This window comes from Narcine bancroftii, chromosome 2 (genome assembly GCF_036971445.1).
Source record: "Narcine bancroftii isolate sNarBan1 chromosome 2, sNarBan1.hap1, whole genome shotgun sequence".
NCBI lineage: Eukaryota > Metazoa > Chordata > Chondrichthyes > Torpediniformes > Narcinidae > Narcine > Narcine bancroftii.
This window is the reverse complement of record NC_091470.1, coordinates 53,752,552-53,766,562: the sequence shown is the minus strand read 5'-3', so window position 1 is coordinate 53,766,562 and position 14,011 is coordinate 53,752,552. Positions and strand designations below refer to the sequence as shown.

The window sequence follows — 14,011 nt, the reverse complement described above, 5'->3', positions numbered from 1 at the left end:
TTTTGGGGGAACTTGCAAAAACTGGATATCCCGTGCACATCCTGCACGTGTTTTTTTTAAGGCCTGGAGTTTGCAATTTTAATAGCTGCTGACGAAAAAGTTTCAGTGAGGGGTGCAGTGCCTTTTGAAGACAACCCACAGGATGCACATTAATGGAAGTGCTAGTGGTGGGGAGTCAATATTTTAATGGATGGGGACACCAATAAAGTGCACTGCTTAATTCATGATTATGCAAAACACTTGGGTGTTGTTGGGGCTGCGTTTACCTGGGAAAATGAAGAGTATTTCATCTGCTTCTTACTACTTGTGCAGTCCCTCAAGATTAGATAACTTCCATTCCAGTCTTGATGGTTCAGAGGTGGCTAATGAGGTTGGGTATGGCTCCAGCCATTGGAACAATTACTCCTAGATTCCAATTGACCATTTTCATGGGGATCCTTGATGCTCCATTTAAAAACAAAAGCAGAAATGCTGGAAGGATCAGCTAACCAAGCAACATCTGTGAAAAGATAAAGCAGTTCATGTTTCAATTTGAAAACCCTTCATCATAACTGGTGCTACATTCACTCAAATGAACAGTTTATTGTCATATACTTTGCACAATTTACATATACACCAAAATTCTTACTTCTGCAGCCAAACAGGTACTTCATAAAGGGAGGGAAAAAAACACAATTACAGTAGTAGACATCAAATTTAAAAAGATAATATATGCACAAAATATAGACCATTAATAAATATTCACAAATTACAAGACTGCAAGAAAAACCTAATGTTACTATACAGCAGACAGCCCTTTTTGTGGTGTCAGCAGTCCAGGATTAGGGCACTGAGAGGAGATTTGAAAGCTTGATAGCCATGGGGGGAGGAGGGAGAGAAAGGAGGAGAAACTATTCTTTAACCTTAAAGGGCTGGTCTTCAGGCTTCTGTACCCTCTACCTGAAGATAGGTGTGGGAAGAGGTTGTAACCAGGGTGATGAGGGTCCTTTATGATGTTGGTTGCCTTCTTGAGGCCAGCTCCTCACATAGAGGATGTGAGGTTGAAAGCTTGTGATGCATCTGGATATGTTTGCTACCTTCTATGGCCTTCTGCATTCCTGGGCACTCAAATTACCAAATCAGGCGGTAATGCAGCCAGTCAGCATACTTTTCACCTTGCACTTGGAGAAATTTGATAGTGTTTGATGACATGTCAAAAGGCCTCAGATTGTTAAAGTAGAGGCATTGGTGCGTCTGATTCCCAAATGCCTCATTATGCTCCAGGAGATATCTTCAATGCAGACAGGTGCCTGGTCCGTCAGCCTTCCCTTCCTAAAGGGAATAATAAGCTCCTTGGTTTTGATGATGTTTAGAGCAAGATTCTTGTTCTGGCACCACACAACCAGATTCTCGGACTTCATCCAGTCATTATTTCCAGTAATTCATCCAATAATGGTGATGTCATCAGTGAATTTAGAGATTGCATTGGGGCAGAATTTGGCAATGCAGTCATGAGTGTACAGGGAAAAGAGCAAGGGTCTAAGGATAAAGCCTTGGATGTTCAGTGAGAAGGTGGTAACATTACCAATCTGGTTATTTGGACTAAGGTTCTCTATGCTTCTCAGTATCCCACCATGCATCATGTGAGTAATGTGTGAAACAAAAATGGCTCGAAATAGGTGGTGTAGCGGACAGTGAGGAAGGATATTTACATTTACAACAAGATCCAGGCAAGGTGGGAAGGTGGGCCAAGGAGTGGCAAATGCAGTGTAATTCTGACAAATCTGAGCTGTTGCACTTTGGTAATCCAAACCAGTGTAGGACTTCCACAGTGAATGTTGGAACCCTGGAGAGTGATGTATGACAGATCAAGGAGTGCAAATGCCTACATCCCTGAAAATAGCAACTTAAATTGAAAGGTGTTCAGAGGAGATTCATCAGGATATTGTCAGGATTAGAATGTTTGAGTTATAGGAGGAGGTTAGAGAAGTTGGTTCTTTATTTCCTGGAGTATAAAAGGCATATGAGTGGCCTCATAAACAGTCTTTCTCCTATGATCAACAATACTAAAATGACTGGTCATAAGTTTAAGGTGAGAGGACAGAGATTCAAGAGAGATTTATTACTCAGAGGGTGGATTATATCTAGAATAAAATGCCAAAGCAAACTGTAGAACCATAAAACATTACAGCACAGCCCTTCTAGTCTGTGCTGAACCTTTTTTATTGGCCTATTCCCACTGACCTGCACCCAGTCCATAGCCCTGCATATCTTTTCCAATTCATGTACCTGTCCAAATTCTTCTTAAATATTAAAATTGAGCCACTTTAGCTGGCAGCTTGTTCTGTACTCACACCACTCTGACGTTCCCACTCGTGTTCCCTCTAAACAGTTCCCCTTTCACCCTTAACCCCATGTCTTGCATTCTATAACTTGTCTACCCTCAGTGGAAAGAAGTCTATCTACATTTATTCGGTCTATCCCCTTCATAATTTTAAATACCTCTATCAAATCTCCCCTCATTCTTCTCCACTCCATAGAATAAAGTCCTAACTTGTAACTCAGTTCCTGAAATCTGGGCAACATCCTACTAAATCTGCACTCTTTCTATTTTATTGATATCTTTTCTATAGTTACGAGCAAACTCTGAACTCTTTCTTCATAATGATGTTCAAAACTATTGATTTTAGGTAATCTTTTAGGATATCTCTTACGGTTTTATTCTTGTTTTTCAGCCTCATAATGACGTCTTTGACTTTCATCGGCACAACTCGTGTTGAAAAATAGCAGCTACAGAATCCAAAAGATGATCAAAAGTTTAGAAGCAAGCCAAGCTCTTTTATACCTGCACTGACAAAACAATTGAACATATCTGAGTGCTCACAAACTCCTGTGAAGTCAAATGTCCCAAACAACATTATGGTGCCCTGAAATGAGGGGACTGTGTAACAAGTATTGTAATTTCTACATGGTTAAACTAAAATGTATACAAATAACCTTGAATAAAATCTGGAATGTGTATTTCAATTGCACGTGAATTGTTTGATCGTAAATTTAAAGCTGTGGAGCACAGTGGCATATAAAGGGGGGAAAAAAAGTGCCTTTGTCCCAAACCTTGTGTATTGGGGCTTAGAAGGACCAAATGTAGGTGAATGGAACTAGCCCAGAATACTGACTTGGTCGGCATAGATGAGTTGGGTCAAAGGACCCGTTCCGTGCTGTAATAATTTAATAACTTTAAATGCAAGTTCATGCAATAAACAATCTCTAACTACTGAGATTCCAACCACATACCCTTGACATTCAATAACATTATCATTGGTTAGCTCCACCAGCATCAATGTCCAACTGATCAGAGTTTCAGATGGATCAGCCACATAAATAAGATCATTGTGTGAGACTACGTTAGGGGGTTGGCTCAGCTCCTAACAGCCCAAAGTCTTTCTATCATCTAAATGGCCTGTCATGAGGGTGATGGAATATGATCTGCTTACCTGGATAATATCAGCTCCAATAAACCCTGAGAAATTCATGACATTTAAGACAAATCTGACTGGCACTCCATTCTCCATCCCTCTTCCACCTGCAGTGTGTTAACTGGCAGCTGGAACAAGTTCCGGCTTCCCTTTTTATTACTTTCTTTCTTTCAAATTCACCAATCTCGTGATTTCATACAAGTTCCCCATGTCTTAATTTCAACAATCAAACATTATCCTTTTCACAATATTTGTCAGGATTGCTCTCTTGCCATTGTCAGTCTCAAAATTGGTGAAAGATTCATGGGGGGGAATCAACTGGTGGACTTTGTGCTTTTTCCTTTGCAACAATTCATCATCTTATTTCTTTTAAAAAGGCCGACAATTTGTTTTACATCTATTCAATGCTAAAGTGGCTTCTGTTATAATTCTATCATAATAAGCATGGAAAATAAATGTTTTCACCTCTGTATCTGAAATCTTTGTGGCATATCAGAAGTACAACCTTGCACTGTTGGTGTGTTGCACCATCCTCCCCTGTGGCTTGAAAAACAAATATTAAAACAGTGATGTTGTATGCTATCAATCATAAACATTTATTTCCATAAAGGGAAATGATTGCTATGTTGAAAGAAGAAACTGCATATGCATGCTAACTTATTGCAATTTAGTAATGGTGAACACTGAAAGAAAAATTCCAGTTGACAGATTTTGTCAAATCTATTAATAATTGCTGGCAATGAGCACTGGAAAGGAAGAAGTTATTAAAGATTCACCAAAAATGTATTAATTCCAAGTGCTGATGTGCAATTGAACTTCACATACAAATTATTCTGAAAACAAAATAAAAATGCTGGAAGATGCTGGAACTTAGAAATAAAAATGGGGAGTCTGGAAACCCTGAATAGGTGTCTGGAATTAGAAACAATTCATGTTTCAGGCCGAAGATCCTTCAGCAGAGTAAACACCTTTGTTGAAATTCTTTCAGTAAAGATTACTTCTGCCTTAATAAAATCTCTCTAGTCATCAATTACAGTGCTCTATTGGCCCCTAGAATAAGAGCAGTTTAGTAACTTAAATAGTTATGCATTGCCTAAACTAAGTTTGCACTGACCACAGAGTAAACCAAGCGTAGTATTTAAGCTTGCTTAAATTATATGGGAAAATATATATATAACCTCAGTTTTCCACGCCAAGTGTTTGATTTCTTAGTTTTCTCAGATCTGGTGGAAGGTCATAAAATTAAAATGTCAACTCAATTTGTATCTCATTAATTCCTGCCTCACCTAGCGAATATCTCCAACATTTTCTATATTTGTTAAATATGGCCTATGCAATGGTTGAATTGGAATCCAGGTTTAATTCCACATTCGAGAATTCTAATCTCCATTAAATTATCCTAGAGAAGGATATTTTTCTTAAGATTTAAAGACCTAAAAGTGTAGCTCTCTGAAAAGTCAGAGACAATACAAACTCTTGCTGGTTGGACAAAGTATTAGTCAAGGTTATAAACATATAATCTGTGTTTGCTCTCTATTGGATTGGCTAATAAAAATAACTATTTTATTTTACCAAAGGAACTATTCAAATGCAGATCGGAATGTAAGGAACTGAAATAACAAACAAAAGCATAAGAAAACGTCCTATTTTTTTCTTCATCAAAAACAAATCTCACCAGACAACTTCTCAGTCCGGGGCTCAGCCAAAATAATCCCCAGTAAAAGGAATATGAGAAGACTTTAAAAGAAATACAAATCCCTATTTCCCAAATGTTGAAAGCTTTTAAAAGTATATGCCAATATTATTGGATATCCTTCTTGTACTAACAATGTAAATTATTCACATGCATTTGTAGCACCTGAAACATTGAACAGTTGTAATAACCAGAACAAATAGGTTAAAAAGTTAATCAAGTCAACTATTATACAGATCTGAATAGGAAAACTTTGTTTGTTTGCATTGTAATACAGTTTCAATGTGCATGTTATCTTAATCAATCACACTAAATAAATGTTATTAAATCACATCAAAACTTTGATTGTGTAACCTCACACTTTATTCACAAAGCAGGGAGAATGTGAATACGCAATTTTTAATACATATAAGCTTCGATTTTTTTTTATGAATGCTGGACATGATGCCCAAAAAAGGAGCAAATTGTTAATTAAAGCATGAGGTCATTCTTGATTTTAGCATACTCACGATCCCCTGTCCTTCAATATGCCTACACATTCTTCCATAGGTAATTATCAAACAATATATAATTAGCATGTGTGGCATTGCTCTTGAAACTGGTGTATTTTTATCTCTAAAATATGAAATGATATTGATATAATGATGAGCACTTATTGGGCAAATAATCAATCAAGTCATCTATCATGTGATCAAAACAGATGGGGCAAAAAAAAATCAGCCTCGGTTCAACCTGTGATTGAAATTTGTATGCTTTTTTGAAACATCTGTCAGCACCTAACTTTGTATTTTAAGTGCCATATCTTTCACCCATCTGAAACAACACTGACTGTCAATCTGCATGTTTGGAAATACAGTAGTGAAGATATGAAATAGTCACTTCAAAATAATGCACTAAACATTGTATCACAGCATCAAGAAAACTATTTTAAGATTACAAGATTGGAAATTATTTTGTTTCAAAATATGGTCCCATATTAAAAGAAAATGTATCAATCTATTTGTTAAACCTTGCAGAAAAGTGAAAAAGGGATACATTGCTATAATTAGAAAGTTTCCCCTTAGATTACAGAAAATAAATATTTTTAATGGAATTGAATTTCTCTTGCTTTTTAAGATGCAAACTTGGTTTTATCTCGATATCTTTGGTCTAGAAATTTTTGTATAGCATGTGGTACTAATTATTTCAGAACAGAAACAAGTATTGAAAATAAAACAAAAAGTGGCAATCTCATTTAAAATGTCACTAAATCATCAGTATATCAATGGTTATAACACTGAAAGTTCAAATCCAGAAGAATGAGAAACAAATTGTTGGATACCTGAGATTTTGTGCAGGAACAGGAACTGCTGTGTGTGCTGTGCCTGGCTCCAAGTATTTCTTATCCCACTGATATTTCCATTCGCTACAGATCAAGCCATTCACGTGGTCTTTGTGAATGAGACTGCTCAATCAACTGCAATTGGTGCCAAATTACAGACAGTTTTGTGCAGTTGACTTAAATCCAATAAAAACTGAGTTAATACAACTCAAAGTTGTTTCAGTTACAGCCCTGAAGAAGCAGCAAATTGTGGAGTGAATCATCCCATCTGTCCAAGCTTTATCAGACCCCAGATTCCTCGGGTAAAAGAGCACCACTTGAATTCATCCAATATCAGTGCGAGAAAAAAAGGTTTAAAATTATATTTAAGCGTTTTTCAATTTAACAAACGTTAAAATGTTGCCATGAGATTAGCAGACTAAATGTTGTATTTGAATAAGGCACTGATTAATTTTGTTAAACAAGGATTTAAGATTTTGTCGTTGATCAGATTCAATGACCCGATTAAGAAAAAAAGCAAAAATGTATCTGTCATAATCTCAGAACCCCCCAAATCCTTTCTAACCAATAAAAGTATTTGGTAGGGGACAGTCATGTTTTAATGTAGGACAGACACCTAGTAGCCAATTTGGTCATGCGAAGGAGCAACGTGACAAGTCAGTACAATCAATTTTAATTGTATTAATTAAGCAATGAGTATTATTAAGGATCATTTCCTCATCAAAATTGTTCATGGATGTGCCTACTTCAGCGTGATTTATCATCTGATCTGAAATATTGCACATTCAACGCTGCAGTCTTCCTACTAAAATGGTCAGAGCAGGTCAAACATTCTGCACGTTTCCAAGAGGACACATGAGGACACATTTTTAAAAAATACATCGAGAACTTTTGAAATTACCAAAGTCTCTCTCCCTCCCCCCCCCCCACCCAGTAAATTCAACTTCCTGCAGTAAATATGTATCAAATAATGATGTTTTATCAGTATAAAACAATGCTACGCTTACTTGGTTGCTTGTTAGCTAGCAGATACCGTTTGCTATCTGCTTAGCTGTGTGGGGTCGCTTGACAGTAAGTGTACCTGTTCTACTTGTTCCTGGGAGAGAGAAAAAAAAACTTACCATTTGAAAATATTTTGCACTCCGAACATCACAATGGCGCTAAAATTGAAACTTCTCTTTATTTTATAAGGTAAACTTGTATACAAGTGTATTTACATTGGTGCCCTGATGGTGTTCAGATCTTGCACCTCTTCATCAAACACGTCAAATTGTTCACAAGGCGAGAAAGGCAGCGTTCACAAACACGCATATTAACATAGACATATAGAATGGCTTTGACGTTTACATTAGAAGAATCTGATTAAAAATATGAATGAAAGCAATTACTGATCACGTGTGAGTAATAAAACGACAACCAAGGTGACATATTTTACAATGTTATTACCGGTAGGTGTTTCATGTGAAAGCCAAACTTAATGCTAAGAAACGCGGAACATTTCCATCATACCAGTTGGGAAGCGAGGTGAAAGACCTTTATTTTACATTCTCAGTTAATTGGGACTATTATATGCCACTTAATTTCAAAGCAAACGTCAAAAAACGGTGTTTTGATAAGTAAAATTATAAATTTGAAAGACTCTCAATGAAATGTGCTAAAATATTAGTATGCTGGTGCTCTTCGGGGGGAAAAAAATGAAGCGTTGTGAAGATCATATTAACTGAATTATGCCAAAAAGAGTAAAGACCTCAATCGAATCAATTTCAGCAAGAACGTTAAAAAGAGACACGTTATGTGCATTTGAAAATCATATCGTCAAAGCGTATGTTACTTTATCCACAAGGTTTCCTTTTATTCCGAACTTTTTTTATAAGTTGGGGAGAAAAATGTGGTGGACCGCATCCGTTCAGAGATTTAAATGTGAAACGCATTCCAAAAATAGGACCAACTTGTTTATAACGTAACAAAATGAGTTCGGGGTGGGGGTGGGGGGGGGGGGTGGGGTGATTGTGGTATTGCGGAATTCTAACTTAAACAAGAACCGCGAGGACGTTTGGCCGAATGGCCTGTGCCCATGCTATGATTCTATCTCGGAAAATGAGCTAAATAATTGACATGATTGAAGCTTTCTCTCGCAACGTCTATTAGCGATATGTTATCGAATATAAATGTAATTCGCAACGCTTTATCTCATTGTTATTGTACACTTGTTTTAAGTGAGGTAACGGAAATAACCTGAAAAGAAATTGTCCAAACGATGAAAGATTAATTTCAGCAAATTTAAATGGTCATGCCACGCATATCTCATTAAGAAACGTGCTATTAAATCCCCAATAAAACGCCGTCGATGCAAAATACATGACTATATCTGCTACACAAAAATAACTCTACTTCGAGAATCGCCAGATGACCTCAGAATTTGTGCCTAATTATCCGAAACGATGCTTAGACATTTTTAATGAAAAATACTGATGATAACACCCACAGAAAAAGACTGGTGAATAGAAATCGATGTGAATACTGTATTTATATTTGTGAACGTGCCTGATTTATGATTCTCCCAGTTTGATGACAGAATTCTAACATTTTTTTTTAGTTCAGGTTAAGGTTTGCTATCGAAAATATGGAAGGCACTTCAAACATCTTAGACACACTAAAGTCTGGGAAAAGGACCAAAGAGATAGCAAACCCTTAGCTGCTGCTCTTGTGAACTTTAGATAGAATGTTTCCTTTTAATACAGTAATTTTCAAAAAACTAGTGAACTGTTGTGAGAAGGAATACTTAAAGAAATTCAATCTCAAGAATCTCTCTGGCCTTTCTCCTTTATCTTACACAAAATTGCTTTAGCGTGTTTAACAATAGCAATTCCCACTCCGGCAGAGAGGTGCTGTTTACCGACCACAAGTAACGGCGCCAAACCTTGCTTTTATTGTATAAAGGAGCACTTTATGCTATGGATGTCACATTTTCTCCGTGCACTATGACCAGCGTTTCATTCATCACATTCACCCTTTCTTTGGACAACATCTCTTGTTGTCTTAAGTTCGCTTCTCTCGCACTATCCCGGACAATGACTTCCATATCCTTCAAGCGAAAGCATTGCACCTAAACATCACCGCGCCAGTGTGGGTATCAGAACATATTCAATTATGTTAGGAGAGCGAAGTTACTTCCAAGCAGGTACAATGACTTTAGAAAGAATTTGGATTCACATATTCGTTTGCTGTAACTGACGGAGGAAGTATCAACGTGGATTCTTCAAACCCAGCCACGGCGCACGGCTGCCGCCTCACGCCCTCTATTTGTGTGGCTGGATACTCCAGGTGCAAACATCCACAGCAGGAACTGAAAAATCCTTTTTTTGGGCACCCCCCCCCCCCCCCCCCCAATTACTGCATCTAGATGTGGCCTTAAACACTTGTACAATATGCATTAATGGACAAATGCATAAAGATGTTATTTGCAAATTGTTAGAATGTGGATAATGGCTTCGTTTACAATGAAGCGACATGCCATCCATGGTCCAATCATTCGATCGCCCTAGCGCTTTAAACAGGTGTGAGACCAACTTCTAAAGTTTAGATTTGAGAAATACTTTTCAATTATATAACGTGGAGTCACATCGAAATCTGACGGGAACACTCCATTTTCCTTTTGCCTCTCTTACTCGTGGGTTGCTCTTGACGTGTTAAGAATTGTCACCGCCTGCCTCTGACGTTGTAAATGTTTTTGTTTCTGTAACCTGTTTTCACTTCAGCAAGACAAACGTTTCTTAAAGCACAGCTGTATTGTCGTAAACATATGTTAGTGCATTTTACTTACACAGCAAACCAAGGAAAACAAACAGCCAGATCAAAATGCAATTTTGGTGGGATTGTTATTACAAAATGAGCGTTAACGTTTTTACCCGTAATCTTCATGTGGGAACTGAAATCATTCCGAAATGTTACTTTACCACTTTACTAATTTGGAAACGTCGAACAAACAAGTTACTGAAAGCTTCTGTCCATGCTATGTGAACTGACTGGGACTGATTTTACAGAATGGTACTGATATTCTGTCTGGTCTGTTCATTCGACAATATAATTTTACATTATTTTTGTAGGTCAAAATACATGTATTTAATAGCAAATGGCAGAGTGTAAATGAGTATCCAAGCATGCGATTACTTCATAAAGAACATTCAATTCGAAGAATAGCGATAACTCCTCTCGCTCTTTTAATATGTACCAAGCCAGTTCCCACAAACTTGTGCATTACATTTTTGACCCGTAATGTTTTAACACTGATGCCGACAGATAGTTAAATTCTTGACAAAACTACCTCTTTCCCAAAGTGAAACGCAATTTGCTCATGTTTACTTGTCGTTCGAAGATGCACACAAGCTCGCCCAAGTCGCCAGGTGTCTCTTTAATTCTAACGTTTAAACTTGACTGATAGGAAAAATTTACAGCATTCCCCACCCCCCCCCCCCCCCGACCCCCGCCTTTGGAGAGTCGTTCCATGTAAGTAATGGAAAGTATTTATTTTGATCCTATTGTCTCCAAATTACTAGTAACTATTTCATGGCATAATAAAATCCTCTGCATTTTGCGAAAGATTTACACAGGGGCTACATTCTGGAAGCGGTCATTATGTGAAATTTAAGCGCTTATTTATGTAGGAGGCTGTGTCCATCAACCTCCAAAGTGAGCTTTTCCTTGCTTCGAATGTCTGAAAACCTCTCATTGTGCGCTTCATCTGGGTATAAAATATCAAATATTCCTATTGAAGCTTTTCACCGGGTGCCAGAGGATTTTCATTGCGCCGCCCTCTCAATTGCTTTGATAAATAAAGTACACCAAACATGTAAATTCTTTTGATTAAAACAATATCAATTCCTTGCTGTCTATGGATTGGAAGTATACTATGTGTTAATTTAGACTTTGATTAAAGACCGTAGTGCGATCACAAATCACCTTTTTGTCTGACTTGATGCTTGGCTAAACCACAGACTAACATTAAACAAGATCACACTCAAGTTAAGAAAATATTGTTATTTTTCTTTAATTGGGACAATTGGACTCCCGCGAGTTCGAGCCTTGGTTTTAACCAACGGAACGGAAAACTGGAATGACACCACTTTGCACTTTAACAATCGGATTACATCAGGGTACAAGTTGTTTGTTTAACCCGACAGCTCTCTGCACCCCGTCGCATGCTTTACACACTCATTAAAACGATTATTCACGACCTGTCGAGTGTTTTCTAGTTCATTCACACGACGCCCTCAGCATTAGCTCAGGCTATTGGGCCGGCAAATCAGCAAAAAGAGATCAGTACTTCTAACCAGCACTGCCAAAGTCGAGCTCGGACTTTGCAGGTCGGACCGGCCCAGAAGAATCTCGCGCGCGCGCGTACGCGCGCCTCCATTCCCTATTACGTCTATTTATGGACTTAAATCGTATTTTGTCTAAATTACCAAAACATGTAATATCGCAAAATCCGCAATATTCCAACAAATACCATCAGGGAACATTCTTAATGATACATTCTGGTTTTGATTTGAACAATTTCAGAACGAATTACGGGGAAGGTTAGATTAAAGTCGGTCTGTGTTAAACACTTTAGTCCAGCATTCTGCAGACAGGCATCAGAGTTTATTTTTAGAAACGATTCTGTGAAAAAATAATCGCAATAGCAAATGATAAATTAGCAAATCTGGCTAATGGCTGAAAAATCATTTAAATTAAACACTAAAACTAATTAAAATATTGAAAGTAACCAAATTGAGATGAAGCTATTTTGCGATTGCTAATTAAACATTAACTATGGCACCAGCTTTACTATGGACTTGCAAGTTTTCAAATCGAAGTGTTCTTTTTTAATTGTTGGCGGATACAGATAGTGCTTATGTTTTTTTAAATGTTTTTATCATTCATTTACCAAGCGGTCATGTCGGAATCTACTTTAAAATCGTGCATATTGTTCGTTTGTTAAACAATGTTGCTTCCAATATAATTACCAGTTTATAACGCATTTATGACATGAGAGCCGTGTTTCAAAACACTACGCTCATATTAAGGCAAGCCAATAACGATGGAAATAATGACGTAAAATATTTCATAAATAAAACGCAAATGAATACAAACCAACGCGTGTGTAATTTGTGACCAATTCCTGATAAATGATTCATTTTAAATGTATGGTTGACCTGTTTACTTATTTTTAGGAACACTTTTTTCGCATTTGTGCACATCGTTTGAAGAGGTCGATTTCACTAAGAGTTTATTTTAAGCAAACTGAATGAATAATTTAGTACAAGTTTAAGAGAAAACTTATATAATTATTTTAGCTGTGAAATTTCCATTTAAAGAGCTTATCTTTGGTTTCGGTTGTTTTACAATATTTTTAAGTAATAATTTTAAATTAGATATTGGTTTGATATGAACGTGCTCCAAATTATTCTACTTTCAACAACGATTTTTTGCCAGTTTTGAAAAAAAGATATCTGTTTGAGTGGAGCAGTAGAACGTATTTTCCACGTCATTATTTGCAAATGTGTGCAGCAGGTCGAGGTTTATGCACATTAAGTTTCCACTCGGAATCGAACCTTCTTGCGTGCTTCCGCAAATAAATCCCCACCGAGTCCCAAATGGCTTATAGAATGTAATTACATAGGAGTGCATTCTCCATTTCCTGAACATATAAACTAATCAGAGTAGCAAATTCTTATTTACGCTATGTCGATAATGCTCAAAACGTGGGAAGCTCTTATGAGTATTTTGGTTAACTTTGTTTTTCTCGTTTGGATTATCTAATGGCAAAATAAAAAGCCTTTCATTTTTTTGCTTCATGTACTGAAACGCATTAACAAATGTCGAATCCTCTGTTTTTAGAAAAACGGAAATGTTCCCAGAAAAATAAAATATGGTTAGACATCATTGACTGAGAGGAGAATTTGTGGGTCATTAACAGAAAATTAGTGCAGAAACTTGCATGGCGCCGCAACGATTAATACAGATAGACAAGGTGTTCAAGTCATTACCAATATTTTGTATTAAATATTGATCTTTGCGTAGCTTCAACGGCAGCCTTTACATATATGGACGTTTTCAATGGAACGTTCAAAGACAAAGTTAACGTCCGATTGTTCTTGAATATTTAATTTTTATTCGATTGGATATTTTCACTTCAGAATATTCATAATAGAGAATGTAGGCACTGTTAACTGAGTCTGCACCGTTTGAACGTTAAATATAACCATAGAACCATTTACGGAGCGGAAACAGGCCATGTTGGCCTTTCGAGTCCGCACCGGTTCACTGATTTTATAAATATCTCGCAGTTACTCATCAAAACATAATACTGCCAATGGCTCATCACAGAAAAATACATTTCCATTCACCTCGTGTGGTGTCTGAAATACGGAATTATGGCATACACTGAATAGGTAAGGGTGGTACCAAGATAAGCGACTTATTTATTGAAGCGGAAGGAACAATTGTGAGGGTGACCTTTGATAGGAGGTTATCAAATGGACTCCCAGTGAGAATGTTTCT

The 14,011-nt window shown here is 37.1% G+C and overlaps 1 long non-coding RNA gene across 1 annotated transcript in view; it reads right to left on the bottom strand.

The window, feature by feature from the left end:
• The window catches only part of LOC138752345 (uncharacterized), a 39,956-nt gene extending 32,391 nt beyond the window's left edge, over window positions 1–7,565 (bottom strand). The window contains exons 1-4 of the long non-coding RNA XR_011350544.1: window positions 7,477–7,565; window positions 3,921–3,998; window positions 2,694–2,769; window positions 267–499 (exon numbers count right to left, since the gene is read on the bottom strand). This is a non-coding gene — a long non-coding RNA (uncharacterized lncRNA). The remainder of the gene's footprint in view (window positions 1–266; window positions 500–2,693; window positions 2,770–3,920; window positions 3,999–7,476) is intronic.
• Between the last annotated feature and the right edge of the window lie 6,446 nt (window positions 7,566–14,011).